This window comes from Podarcis bocagei (assembly GCF_964188305.1).
Source record: "Podarcis bocagei genome assembly, chromosome: 8".
Classification (NCBI taxonomy): domain Eukaryota; kingdom Metazoa; phylum Chordata; class Lepidosauria; order Squamata; family Lacertidae; genus Podarcis; species Podarcis bocagei.
In genome coordinates this window covers 5,682,199-5,696,682 of record NC_138133.1, presented here as the reverse complement: position 1 = coordinate 5,696,682, position 14,484 = coordinate 5,682,199, and the positions used below count along the sequence as shown (strand labels likewise).

General features: G+C 42.1%; 1 pseudogene across 1 annotated transcript; it reads right to left on the bottom strand.

The window, feature by feature from the left end:
- Positions 1-697: 697 nt before the first annotated feature.
- Positions 698-5,316, bottom strand: LOC308593701 (protocadherin gamma-A5-like; annotated as a pseudogene). The gene is made up of 2 exons (XR_014013339.1): positions 2,759-5,316; positions 698-853 (listed from the first exon to the last, which is right to left on the bottom strand). The product of XR_014013339.1 is annotated as a protocadherin gamma-A5-like (transcript).
- Between the last annotated feature and the right edge of the window lie 9,168 nt (positions 5,317-14,484).

The window sequence follows — 14,484 nt, the reverse complement described above, 5'->3', positions numbered from 1 at the left end:
GACTGGAAGTTCCTGTGGCCCCATCCAGACCCTTTTGCTGAAACGAATTTTCACTATTGCAACTTAATGTTATTTGCAGCTTAATATTAAGCTGTTATATGCAGCTTAATATGTTCAACTCTTGTTGCCCACCACAGCGTCAACCCAGAAGTAGTAGTAAATTGGGTTCAGGTGGTAATAAGTAATTCTTTAAAAGAAGAGAAGATCCCAGCAGCCTTGAAGGAGGCACCTCTGAGACTACTCCTTAAAAATATGTGGATGACCCCCCCCCCCGCAATTGGCCAGTTGCTAATCCCCCTTTCTTGGGCAAGTGGCTTTACTAGACAGTGGCTTCTCAACCTCAGACATGCCTGGATGAAATGGATTATTTGGATCTATTTCAGTCTGAATTCTGTCATGGTTTGGGGGCACTTTGGTCACCCCCACAGAAAACGTGCTAGGAGAGGAACACATGGAGTGCAATCTTGTTGATTCTTCTGGATCTCTCAAAGTTTATCAATTTGATGTTTTGATATATCAATTATAATATACTTCTGAATCATCTTCTGGTTTGGGGGCATTGTGTCCCCTTGGTTCTGTTCTTGTCTGTCATGTTAGTCCCAAACAGTTACACTGTAGTACATCTGTTTCACTCCACAACATTTATCCTATTGAGTAACCCAGCTGTAGGAGGAAATTATCTAGAGATGATAATGAGGCATCATCACTATGCTAATGACACCCAGCTCTATTTCTCCTCTTTGTCTAGTGTAGATGACACAATGAATGTTCTTAAAAGGTGCTTGGGATAGTAATGTGTTGGATATGGGCTTTGGCTAATAAACCAAAGCTCAGTCCAGACAAGATAGATGTTCTGTAGGAAGGCAATGAAGTTGATTAGTGATTCAGTGTTCATCCTGTTTTGTGTAAAGTTGCTTTCCCCCCAAAATGTCAACTTTTCATTCTCTCTGCATTAGGATGGGAAAACAACTGGTGGGAGTGGAGTGAAAGTGAGAATACTGTCACCATTTCATTCACGTGTAGAAAAAAACTAGAATATAGAATATAAATAAAGGAAAACTTCCATGCCTCTGACATTATGAACAACACTACTGATTTTGCTGTTACAAAATGATAGTAATAATGCTCCATAACATGGAAATAACACCTTGATACCAATAAAACTTAACAATGGTAAAATAGAATAAAATTCACTAAATAAATTGATGCAAGATGTCTGCCAGTGGAACCCCATGTGCAGCTGCAATGTAGATGAGGTGCAATTTTTGCTATAAAGCAAGGGTTATATTGCCATCCCACAAATGCTGACCCACTGCCAGTGCCTACCCATCTACAATCTGTAGCATACTGCAACAAAAAAGTAATTTTAATATTTATTCCTGCCCTGCTACTAGGGGTGCTCCCTGTGGTTGGACTGCTCATCTGTCAGATGATCATTATGATAGGGAGAAATAGGGCAATGAAGTGCCTGGGCATGTCAGTTTAGTCCAACATGGAGTTAAAGATTTAAAAGCTTGGCACTTTTAAAACTCTTGATTAAGATACAGGCAGTGGAAGTAGTCTTCTTTTACTTTCCCCAAAAAGCATGTGATAGAGTAGAATGTAAGTTATCATCTACAATCATGAAAAAATGAACTTTAGTGTTGCAGATACATAAAAGCTCAGCTGCATTTTAAGAGGGTCTTATTAGAGAGTCCAGATTTTTTTTTAATAGCCAAAGCACATACCAAATTGACAATTTCACCAACCATCTTGCTGACCACATATGAAGTTGTTGCTTTATTCTTGAGCCCCTACTCCTGTGCTTCCCATATTCAGTCCATCACTTTCTCCTACAACGGGTTCAGCTATCTATCCCCTTACCTAAAATTCTCTAGGCATCTCCCACCTTGACTACTGCTATGTTTTACTCTCTGGCTTGGACTTTGAAGCAGATGAAGACCTCCCTGTTTCTTCTTATTTAAATACTGTTATGCCCCCCTTCTAATTCATGGATCCAGCATGGATTCAATTCCTGGAATAGCTAGGCTAACTTCCTGATGAGATAACGGCCCTCTAAGTATGGACCTTTAAGGTAACAAAGGAAGTGTCTCTGCGCTGCATGACAAAGGGTAGACTTCCCTCCCTCAACAAACCTGTAGTTAGAAAGATAAAGGCCAGAATTGAGAGTTTAGTTACATGAGCTGGAAGGTAGAAGAGAGTCTGCAGGCTGGGAAGCTGGGATACAGAGTTACGCCTGATTTCTGGTTGAATCCAAGGTTTGGCTATGGTGGAAGCAAAACCCCTCCATCATAGGCTCAGGTTGTATATATGTGTAAATAAACCATATATCATAAAGACACCATAGTCTCCACTGTCCCTCATTCCAAAAGGAAACACAAACACTGGGTAAGCACCTAGAATTCATGGAATCTCACATTGCTTGGAGATTGGGGTGGTAACAATACATATGAAGATCCACTTTTATTTAACCCAAACAAAGGAGAGGTTTCTTAAGAAGTGAGTTAAACTTAGATTAAATGAGAAACAGCAAATTACAGTGTGAATTAAGTCAAAAAAAGGCAAAATTATCTTCAAGATGATCAAGATTTTTAAATGTTTCAGTTCTTACGGTGATTCTTACAGAAACACTTGTTCAGTTGCAGTGAAGTTATTCTTGAACATCAAATTAAAGGTAAAAATAATTCAACTAGATAAATACTATATTGACATAAGGTCTTATAAAACCTTTTCAAAGTTTAGTGAAAGCAAAACATACCTGTTCGCAGCTCTGCCCTTCCTTATTGATATTTGAATCATTTGCAGTAAACTGAAGTCCAGAGATTTGAGAAGCCTGATGTCCTGTCAGTGTGTTTGTACAGCTTTCAATGGGGAAAAAAATCTGACTTTTCCGAGAGCCCGAAGTCAGTGAAAACTCATGGCAATAAGTCTGAAGAAATGCCCTGACTCCATCAATGCCGACAAACTGTGATACAGGAACCCCATTTAAATTTAGACTTCCAGTGTCACACAACTGAGAATGTCTCCACTTGCGAAGCCTTAGTACCAATAATACAAGGAGGAAAGTGAAGAACAAGCAGGAGACAAAAGCCACTGCAGTCACCAGGTAGAAAGTGAGGTCAGACTCAAGACTGATAGGAGCTGAGATGGTGCCCAGATCAGTCAGCATGTCAGGGATGTTGTCAGCCAAGACCACAGTGACAGTGACTGAAGCCAACATTGGAGGCTGCCCATTGTCCTTGACTAAAACCACCAGGCTTTGCTTGAGGGCATCTTTCTCCAGAAAGAATCGGGCTGTCCTGATCTCTCCCGTGTGGAGCCCCAGAGTGAAGAGCCCTGGCTCGGTGGCCTTGATCAGCTGTTAGGAGAGCCAGGCATTCTGGCCAGAGTCTGCATCCACGGCCACCACCTTAGTGACCAGGTAGCCTGGCTCAGAGGAGCGAGGGGCCAACTCTATCCCCGTGGAGCCATCAGTGGGAGGGGAGGGGTACAGGATTTGGGGAGCATTGTCATTCTGGTCCAGGATGAAGAGAGTCACTGAGACGTTAGAGCTGAGTGGTGGAGAACCTCCATCCTGGGCCTTGACCAGGAACTTAATCTCCCTGATCTCTTCATAGTCAAAGGACCGTAGGGCATAGATTACTCCAGTCTCAGAGTTTATAGAAAGGCAGGAGGAGAAGTAGAAGTAACTCATCTCACCTTCAGTGATTGAATAAGTAATTTTGCTATTCATCTCCCAGTCAGGATCAGTTGCTTTTAGTGTTAAAACAGAGGATCCAGCTGAAGTATTTTCTGTAATTGAAGTAACATAGGACCTCTTTTCAAAGGTGGGTGGATTATCATTTTTATCTAATATTTTCAGCTGAATAGTGGTGGCTGTGGAGAGAGGAGGATTTCCTTTATCTGTTGCAATAACTGTAAGATTGTAATTAGATACATCTTCTCGGTCCAGGGTTCTGCCAGTCACTAAACTGTAATAATTATCAAACGTTTTCTCTAAATGAAATGGCGGGTTGCCAAAGATGGAGCATGTAACCAGCCCATTGTCTTCTGAATCTCTGTCTATTACTTTTAACAGTGCAATTACAGTTCCTTCTGGGCAGTCTTCACTCACAGCATTAGTAAGAGATGTGACTGCAATTTCTGGTGCATTATCATTTACATCGGTAATAGCCAACAAAATATTCGCTCGACCTGATAACCCTCTTCCATCACGAGCTTGAACCTCCATTTCATACAAAGCACTTTCTTCAAAATCTATCTCCTGCCTCACCCTTACTTCTCCAGTTCTCGGATCCAAATGGAAACTGTTTGAAGCCTTTTCTGATACTTGCCTGAATGCATATGTTATCTCTGAATTAATGCCTTCATCCAGATCAGTAGCATTGACTGTTACAAGCAGGGAATTGACAGGAATGTTTTCTGCAGTGGTCACTTTATAAACAGATTCTGAAAAAACTGGTGCATTGTCATTTGCATCTTCAACGGAAACTTTGATGTGTGCAGTTCCGGATTTGACAGGATTCCCCCCATCACTGGCTGTAAGGATTAAGTCATGGAAAGCTTCTGCTTCTCGATCCATAGACTTTTCCAGTACTAACTCAGCATATTTGGCTCCACTTGCTGTCATTTGCACATCAAGGAAGAAGTGTCTGTTAGGGCTGATTTGATAGCTCTGTAAAGAGTTCACTCCTAAGTCTGGGTCCTGTGCATCTGGAAGAAGAAATCGAGATCCCACAGCTGTATTTTCTCGGATATTTAGCTGCAATGTCTCCACTTGGAACGCTGGTGCATTGTCATTGATATCTTCGATTTCAATTTCTACTGTATAGACTTTTAGCTGCTCCTGAATAAGAATCTCCAACTTCAAAATACAAGTTAACAGACGTCCACATATTTCTTCTCTATCTAGTCTTTCATTAATATATAAATGACCATTTTGGAAATTGAGGGCAAAGTATTGTGTCCTACCTTCTGTAATAATCCGGACACCGCCAGGCAAGAGTTGCTTCATATCCAATCCCAGATCCTGTGAGATATCCCCAACAAAAGAACCTTCCTGCAGTTCCTCAGGAACTGAATAATGGATCTGTCCAGTAACTGCCTGAAAAACAGCTAGCAGCACAAGGCAGGATGACTGTCTCCTTCTATCCAAGAGTATTTGTATACAAGCCATTTCAGCCTCTGCCAGGTCCTATCAGTCCATAGATAACAGGCACCAGTGTTTAAACTAGGCTCTCTTAATAGACTAATGTGCCTATGTAAGACTTCCTTTTATTTCCCATCAAACAAGAACCTCCTTTTTCTTTTAGGTCAGAGATTTTGTGTTTTTGCATCTTGGTGGTCTATCTGGTTCAATCCAGTTTCTCTCCTTATTGGTGAACAGTGACACCCAATGGATCAGTCAGTAAATGCAGTGTTTTAAAAAGCTTTGCAAAATAACATTTCATTCCTTTTTATTTAATAATTGGTATAAAAACAAACTTCCATTAACATACTGCATCCCGTCTAGAAAGCTCAATGGAGATTGGATAAGCACCACAATGGATGAGTAACACAGTGTACCGCCTCATCAACAGGATTGTGTCAAAAGTAATCAGTGACTATTGATCTAATGACAATTTGCATCATATATATATATATTTAATCAACCTATTTCAGAGTACAATCACATGGTGTGTTTTTTAAGTGTCTTCTCCCAATGTGGGAGTAGGATTGCTGGAATGAGGGAGGGAAGCCGTGTGTGTGTTCGGAGATGTGGGCTCAGATTTTTTGCTACATAGCCTTGCCTATGCCTTCACTCAGAGGTAAACTGCTGGTGAATATTTAGTGTGTGGAGTGGACAGATCCTGAAGCTTAGGCTCCAATACTTTGGCCACCTCATGAGAAGAGAAGATTCCCTGGAAAAGACCCTGATGCTGGGAAAGATGGAGGGCACAAGGAGAAGGGGACGACAGAGGACGAGATGGTTGGACAGTGTTCTCGAAGCTACTAACATGAGTTTGACCAAACTGCGGGAGGCAGTGGAAGACAGGAGTGCCTGGCGTGCCTGGCGTGCTCTGGTCCATGGGGTCATGAAGAGGCGGACACGGCTAAACGACTAAACAACAAAACAACAACAACAAGGGTGGTAGAAGACAGCAGTCATTTAGTAGTGAGGGGAAAGCACTCTGCACTTGCTCAGACATGCTTTTCTTCCCATATTACAGGTTCAGGTCTGCTATAGAAGACAGATTCTTAGACTAAGTTCTGGAGGGTCCTTACACAAATTAGGTAAGTCAGGGAAGACAGAGGCAAGAATAGTTTGACTTAGAAAGAAAGAGAGGGAGTTACTAGCGGAGGGAAAATGAAGAGTGGCCAGTGAGTTGTGCTGATATTGGACTAGTCATTTATTATTATGCTTTGCTTCTCCTTCTTTGTAAAATGGGGCTCTAGCCTCTTTGACAGTCCTGTTACTGAAGGAGGGCTTATAAAATTGACAATCAATTAAACATGCTGCATGTACTGTAGGTGTGCTATTGTATTTGACGGTCATCAGTTATCTTATTTGGAACCACTTGCTTGCATGCACTTTTAATTTTTGTTTTTGTTTTGTAACACTTTTGAATCTGAATTTTGTTGGGCTTCCTTTGCCCTCTGGGTCATTGTGCTCGACTAGCCCCATCCACCCATGCACAACAATGCGTTGAATGCTATATTGTCTACAACTTTGTGGGGTCAGTTTCACCTTCTGCAGCCTGAAGACATGGACATGGTGCTTGCAGGGATACCCTCTCAATCCCTGCCCATCTTGGCTGTTGAAATTGAGCCTGGGGCTTGACTGGATGGGTCCAAGCGGCAAAGGTCTTTATTTTTATTTTTGCACGAAGGAGTGGCACTTGCTGACTTAAAGAAGTTGGTGTGGGCACTACTGAAAAAGCCAGCCCTGAACAAATTGGCTTACAGCAACTATTACCAAGTCACAAGTAGCTTCATTTGGGGGAAGGTGATTGAAAGAGTTGTGGTGGAACAACTGCAACATTCCTGGATGAAAATGATTTTCTGGATCCATTCCAGTCTGGTTGATGCCTGGGTTCAGGACTGAATAAGCCTTGGTCTCTCTGATGGATGACAATTCTTGATTCTTTTGCTTGATATCTCAGCAGCTTTCAGTACCATTGATAAAGTGCACCAGTGAAGACATCTTGGACCCTGCCCCCTCTCTGGTGTGTGCAGCAATGTGCAAATGTGACTTGAAATGTAGCTAGGAAAATCTACCTCGCTGTGTTTTAAGCTGCTAGTGCTTACATAGCCTTAGTTTACACCAACAGAAAGGCATAGCAGACAAGGATGGTATAAAATTCACTAGCTCCCAGGGGATTAGCAATCTGCCCTTTCCTCCCTCAGTGTCCTTTCTACCCAAGCACAGGCATCTCATCTTAAGAATCATAGCCAGTGTGGTGTAGTGGTTAAGAGCGGTGGACTCGTAATCTGGTGAACCGGGTTCGCATCTCCGCTCCTCCACATGCAGCTGCTGGGTGACCTTTGGCTAGTCACACTTCTCTGAAGTCTCTCAGCCTCACTCACCTCACAGAGTGTTTGTTGTGGGGAGGAAGGGAAAGGAGATTGTTAGCTGCTTTGAGACTCCTTAAAGGGAGTGATAAAGCGGGATATCAAATCCAAACTCTTCTTCTTCATAGTGGGAAAGAATCCATTTTTATATTGTGTTGCATTGCTTTCAAATGGCTAGTGGAGTGCAAGTAGATTCAGGTTTGGTGGTCAGTCTCAGCTTCAGGTTTTGGAGGGCCCTTGGGAAGAACCTTGCTCAGTAAGCCATAATCACCAGGTGCTACTGCTTTCCCCCAAGCTGGAAAGGACAGGATATCCTTCTGGTCATTGCCTGGTCTGACCTGACCTAAGGTACAACCACCTACTAACTAAACCCAGCTCACTAATATATGGAAACTTCTGTTTTCAATTCTGGTGCCTCAATTGTGGTCCAGCAGAGTTTTTGTAATGACTGTAGAAAAGACGTGTTCCAAAAGTGGGGAAGGCAAGAATAAATGCCAGCAGAGAACTGAAACCAAGGATTGATCAGTTGTAGCCAGAGTTGTTGAATGTTAAGGAAAGTTACTTTGTTTGCAGCAGCAAATATTTCAGTTGTCTGCTCTATATATCTAAAACTATCTTTCACCAGAGATTTCAAGACAATTTAGAAAAATTAGAGCAAGTAGAACAATAATAAATACACTCAGCTCTTGCCTCCTCCAGCCGTGTTCAATGACCAGAGGGAGAGGTGAGCAGTGGCAGCGGCACATTTCCCTCCCTCCTATCTCTGCTCATTGACTCAGAGGCAGCATCCGAACAAGCAAGGAGAAGCACCTGGAATCGGAGACCCCAGGGATTGCTCGTAGGCCCCTTGCTGTGGCCCAATAATGCCAGTTCCCAATGCCAGCTTGACTTAGGATAGTTCGAGCAGCTACTTGCCAAGAGCAACGAGCCTCTCCCTGGTGATATAGATAAATCCAACCCAGTAACGAACCCAAATGACATCTATTAAGGAAACACTTTAATAGGACCTTTTGTCTGCAAGTGTTTGTTCCTTTATGCCCATTTCTTTCCCATTGCTTGCCACTAAAAAATTCAGCCATGGTCCCTAGACAGCAAAGAAAGTGCAAAGAAGGGGGGGGGGCGAAATGCCACTCACTTTCTGAATTTATGGGGTGCAAATCAACTAATGTTTGGTGGCGTGTTACTGAAAATACATGGCTAATTTAAATACAAATCCACGTTGCACAATTCTTAGCTCAGTGCCCAATGAGCTCTGCAGACTGTATCACATTCAGCTTGTTTCTGCTTTGTACATTGTAAAATGTGAGCAATCTTAATTTTAGAAAATGCAACTCACCTGCTCAGAGTTTTGTCGTACTGTATCAGTGCTTGGATCTCCCATAGTTAATAAAGGACCTAGATTATCAGCAGCTGGATGAGATGAGAGAATATCTGTACAACTTCCAATTGGAAAAACAATTTTATTGTTTTGGGAGCAGGTAGTTAGTGAGCCATCAGGGCAGTAAGACTGAAGAAAAGCCCGGACACCATCAATGCCCACAAACTGTGAAACAGGTACTCCATTGAAATTTCCAAATCCTGAGTCACACAATTGTGAGTTTCTCCACCTATAAAGTCTAAAAGCTAGTAACAAAAGCAGAAAGGTGAAGAACAAGCAGGAGACAGCAGCTACTGCAGTCACCAGGTACGAAGTGAGCTCACCATCAGATTGTGGGTCTTCAGATGCTGAGATGCTGCTCAGGTCTGAGAGGACTGCAGGGATGGCATCAGCCAGCACCACAGTCAGAGTGGCTGAAGCAGAGAGAGGTGGCTGCCCATTGTCCTTCACTAAAACCACCAGGCTTTGCTTGAGGGCATCTTTCTCCAGAAAGAATCGGGCCGTCCTGATCTCTCCCGTGTGGAGCCCCAGAGTGAAGAGCCCTGGCTCGGTGGCCTTGATCAGTTGGTAGGAGAGCCAGGCATTCTGGCCAGAGTCCGCATCCACGGCCACCACCTTAGTGACCAGGTAGCCTGGCTCTGAGGAGCGAGGGGCCAGCTCTATCCCCGTGGAGCCATCAGTGGGAGGGGAGGGGTACAGGATTTGGGGAGCGTTGTCATTCTGGTCCAGGATGAAAAGAGTCACTGAGACGTTGGAGCTGAGTGGTGGAGAACCTCCGTCCTGAGCCTTGACAAGGAAATTAATCTCCCTGATCTCTTCATAGTCAAAGGAGTGTAGGGCATAGATTGCTCCAGTTTCAGAGTTAATTGAGAGGTAGGTAGGAAGGAAGGTATTTTTGACTTTAGTCTCATGCTCACTTATCTGAGAGTAAGTCACATTGAGCTCATTGGAATTTACTTCTGAGTAGACTTTCTTAGCACTGGGCTGCACAATATCTCTTTCGATGATAGAGTAAATTATTCTGCCATTTTCCTCACAATCAGAGTCATGTGCCTTCAAAATAGTAATGAATTCACTTCTGTGGTTATTTTCCTCAAGATAAAAAGTGAATGCTGTATTTTTAAAGGTGGGTGGGTTGTCATTTTCATCTAATATTTCTAGTGGGAAGTAAGCAGTTGTTGAGAGAGAAGGAATCCCTTGGTCACTTGCTATTATTGTGATGTTATATTCCGAGACCCTCTCCCTGTCAAGGACACTTGCAATCTCCAAGTTGTAATAATTGTCAAATGCTTTCTTCAACAGAAACGGAAGTCCTGCTGGTGTAGAACACGAGACCTCTCCATTTCCCCCATCATCTCTGTCATTTATATTTATAAGACCTATTACAGTTCCTGGAGGAGAACTTTCTTCAACTTTGCTGAAAAGTGGTGTAATTGCAATCTCTGGTGGATTGTCATTCGCATCCATGACTCTTATGACTACTCTAGCGCGAGTAGACAAGCCAGCCCCATCTCGTGCTTGGACTTCCATTTCATGTGCTATAGATTCTTCAAAGTCAATATTCCCAATGACTGATATCTGCCCTGTTGCGGAATCCAAGTGGAATATTTTGGAAGCTTTGTCTGAAATTTTTCTGAATGAATACATTACCTTTGAGTTTATTCCCTCATCAAGGTCAGTTGCATTCAGAGTTAACACGTGCGACCCTTTAAGCATGTTTTCCATAACGTCTGCTTCATACAGAGACTTACTGAAAATAGGAGCATTGTCATTTACATCTGCAACAGCAACACGGATTTCCACCGTACCAGACCTGGCAGGTTCTCCTTTGTCAGCAGCAGTGAGAATTAGTTGGTGCACTTTTTGTTCTTCTCGATCTAACAGCTTTTCAAGGACTAGTTCTGCGTATTTGATCCCATCAACTCCAGTTTGTACATCCAAGGAAAAGTGTCTGTTGCTACTGAGATGGTAGCTCTGGAGAGAATTCGTCCCTAGATCTGGATCCTGAGCCCCTGGTAAAAGAAACCTTGCCCCAAGACCTGAGTTTTCAGCAATTATTAATTCAAACTCCTCTACAGGGAAGCTGGGTGAGTTGTCATTAATATCAGTTATTTCAACTTTAGCCATAAAAAACTTCACAAGAATCTCAAAATTTAACAGACATTTTTCTACCTGGTGGCAAATCTGCTCCCTGTCAATTACTTCCTTGATAAACAAATGTCCATTTCTCAAATCAAGTGAAAAATATTGCTTCATACCTCTGGAAATTATCCTGGTGTCTCCACTTGATAACTCCTTCACGCTCAGTCCAAGATCCTTTGCAATATCTCCTACAAAAGAACCTTTCTCCATTTCCTCAGGAATCAAATAATGTATTTGCCCAGAAGCTACCTCCCAGACCATCACCAGCACAAAGCAAAGCACACTATTCTTTTGATAGCACAGAATCCTTCCAGCCATTTCCAGGCAGACTGTCAGATTGTTGTGCCCTTATTGTCCAGTTTGGACCTTACAAAGGTTCCAAAGGCTCCCTAGATATTTCCTCCTGCAAATTCAGACTTGCTGAACGCGGATGTGAGCTTTGTGTATTGTTTGCGGAATGAGAGCAGAACAGGGATTTGTAGTTCTTGGCTTATGAGCAAACAGCGACACTTAGAGGTTCAATGAATAATTACACCAGTTTTAGTCCTTCCTCGGTGTTTTCGGGGGGCGGGGGAGAGAGACTTCAAGCAAAACCCAATTAATTTTAAATAATAGTCTATTATTCCTAAGGAACACCAAATAGCAACTAGTCATGTGTACCAATTTGCTTTACATTTTTAAAGTCAACCTATGGAAAGATGCTCTTATGTTAATTGTTCTGATCTATCTCCCAATTTCATGCCTATGATGCTCAAGGTTTTCTTCTTCTGATGAAGTGGGCCAGAAAACTGTTGTTTCTTTCTGCAACAGGCTAAGATGACTAGCCCTCTGAATATGTTTCCCTATTGTTCCTATTTCTCATCAGTAATAATAATAATAATTTTATTATTTATACCCCACTGATCTAGCTAGCTTGCCCCAGAGTACTGAAAATAAACACCGAGCATGCAATAAATCCATATATAATACTGGGAGAAAGCAAGTGAGAGGGGACAGATTTTGAACTATGTAAACAATCTTTTTAAATTTTCTATTTTCATTATCAGTGGTAGAAGGAGAGTATGTTTAGTAAAACAGTGAATTTTTAAGTGTTGTACAATGCATGAATGCAGTGACTACAATATTACCTGAGCACTGTTACACATCATTTATATACATTCATTCGAAATAAGATGGGTTTATGAAGCATTCTATATCCACCCACCATGCTGATGAAGAATTCTACGAAACAGTAGTCAATATCCGGAATTACTGTTCAGTATTGGACATCATTGTTGAATACACAAAGCTTCACAGCTTGTCTTCCACCGTACAAAGTTTGGTAGCTCGCTTCATTTAAAGATTTTCAGAGACTTTGAGACTAAAGATTTCATTTTGATCTTTTTATGATTTGAAGGAATTCTATAAAGATTGTCTATTATGTATGTATATGGTCATTGTGTTGCCTAGACATTGTTGGCGTTCTCTTTGCAACACAGGGGATTGTTTGGATACCAGCTGGGACCCAGGCAGCTGAGCCAAGCCAGACAGATCCTAAGCTGGTTTAAGTCGTGGAAAGTGGGCATGGTGGGGGAGGATCCGGGGGAGGACTTAGGCTGGATCCTAAACTCATTGAGAATGGTCATATAACCCAGGTTAGCAAAGTAGGTTGGCAAGGAGGGTGCTGTAACCCAAACAACTGTTTTCAAGGCTTGTTTTCCCCTCCGCCGGGCTTAGACATGCTTCAGAATGGAGTTTGGCTCTGGCATACTTTACCCCAGCTTAACTTCACACCAGGTTTTTATGTACAGTGGTGCCTCGCAAGACGAAATTAATTCGTTCCGCGAGTCTTTTCGTCTTGCGATGTTTTTCGTCTTGTGAAGCATGGTCCGTCGCAACTGCGCCTCTTCAAGTGGCTTTAAGAAAAAAGCGCAAGACGTTTTCGTCTTGCGAAGCAAGCCCATAGGGAAATTCGTCTAGCGAAGCAACGCAAAAACCAAAAAACCCTTTCATCTAGCGAGTTTTTCATCTTGCGAGGCATTCGTCTTGCGGGGCACCACTGTATAGGATTGCCCTAACCCTAACCCTGCCTATGTATTACTATTTGTTCTCTGAGAGCCAGTGTGGTGCAGTGGTTAGAGTGTCAGACTAGGACCTGGGAGACGCAGGTTCAAATCCCGACTTGGCCTTGAAGCTCACTATGTGATCTTGGCCATTCACAGTCTGTCAGCCTAAGCTACCTCACAGGGTTGTTGTGAAGGCAAGTTAGGAAGGAAAAGAACTACGTATGACCTCCTTGAGCTCCTTGGAGGAAAGTGGGATACAAATAAAATAAATGAATAATACATTCAAATAAAAGAAAGAAAATGAATCTTAGTGTCCCCCCCCCAAAAGGGGAAGAATACAGGGTTGATATTTAACCTTTTTGGGGCACAATTCAAATCCTGATAAAAGTCGGAAATACCCAAACATTTGTTGGCATATCTGGCATATCAGGATTTGTGTAGCGCCCGAAAAAGGTGAAATCATATTTAAAGACTAGTTAAGCCCCTTGTTGAATCAAATGCAATAGGAGCTCAGGAATTGGACAAAATAGAATTTATATCGGCTTGGACACCTAGCAATTGTTACAATAATGTTATTGTCAAAATTCCTGTTCCTGTTCCAGAACTTGCCAACCTCAATCTTTCCCAAACAATTTAAGATCTGGCCAACTTTGCTCAGTAAATATATACCGTACATGGGGGTAAAAAACCCAGAGTCAGCAATCAGATTCTGTAGATTACAGCCCTTACTTTGATGCAGTTCAGATTAGACATTTATGTTCCTTAATCAATAATGAAGATGGCAAACCTTGTGTCGGGATAATCAATTAATGCACTTCCTGTTAGATCTGGTGATAGCTGCCCAGGCAACCTGCAGTTTTGTGGGAAATACGTTTTTGTTGAGAACAAAGACTATGTGAACTAGACATTGTAGCCACAGAAGATGAAATTGTGGGTGAAAATTGTTTTTTGCTCCTTGCTTCTTTAAAACTGATACCTAAATGGTGTCTTGCTCCCATGAAACTTTTCAGAATCACTAATACAGCAAGCTCAAATTGAAGGAGATTATGTGGTGAACTTGGGACTTACCTTCATATGTGATGGCAGTGTCCAGTGGAACAAATCTTTTCATCAAGAGTTTTTTCAGAGATTATGCTTAGCACAGGTTAACCTTTGAAGATAGCACCAGTTTTAGCTGTGTTAAACTTTTCTGATAGTCCTAATCAAGATGTGTAGTTTAAAGATCTAATACTAGTGGCTACATACTTGGAAGCAGAACACAAATGGTTCCTAAACTCATAGGTGTGTCTGGAAAATTGCTTTAATCAAAAAATTCACGTCAAATCAGATAATGAAATAGACTTTGCTTTCCTAGACTGATTGCATGAT